Genomic DNA, 628 nt, shown 5'->3' on the forward strand with positions numbered 1-628 from the left:
AGGGGCGGGGCCCTGCCAGGGCCCTAGGCCCGGCTTCTGGGACCCCATCGGCCGCTACAAGTGGTAAGGGGGGGGTCCCGGTCCTGGTCACGCTCCCGGTCCGGTCCGGTCCCGGTCCCGCTCTGGTCCCAGTCCCGCTCCGGTTCTGGTCCCGCTCCGCTCCCGCTCCCGCTCCGGTTCCGATCCGGGTCCGGTCCCCCTCCCGGTCCCAGTACCGGTCCTGCTCCCGCTCCGGTTCCAGTTCCAGTCCAGGTCCCAGTCCCGCTCCGGTTCCGGTTCCAGTCCGGGTCCCGGTCCCGCTCCGGTTCTGGTCCAGTCCCGGTCCCGCTCCGGGTCCGGTTCCGGTCCGGGTCCAGTCCGCTCCGGTTCCTCTCTGGTCCCACTCCCGCTCTGGGTCTGGTCTGGGTCCAGTCCCGCTCCCGGTCCCTGTCCCGGTCCCCCACTCCCGGTCCCAGTCCCGCTCGGGTTCCAGTCCCGCTCCAGTCCCACTCCGGTTCTGGTGCAGTCCTGCTCCCTGTCCCAGTCCCGGTCCCCTCCTGGTCCCGCTCCGGTCCCTGTCCTGGTCCCCCCCTCCGGGTCCCTGTCCCTGTCCCGGTCCCCTCTCGGTCCCGCTCCGGTCCCTGTCCTG

This window comes from Geospiza fortis, unplaced genomic scaffold (genome assembly GCF_000277835.1).
Source record: "Geospiza fortis unplaced genomic scaffold, GeoFor_1.0 scaffold373, whole genome shotgun sequence".
Lineage (NCBI taxonomy): Eukaryota > Metazoa > Chordata > Aves > Passeriformes > Thraupidae > Geospiza > Geospiza fortis.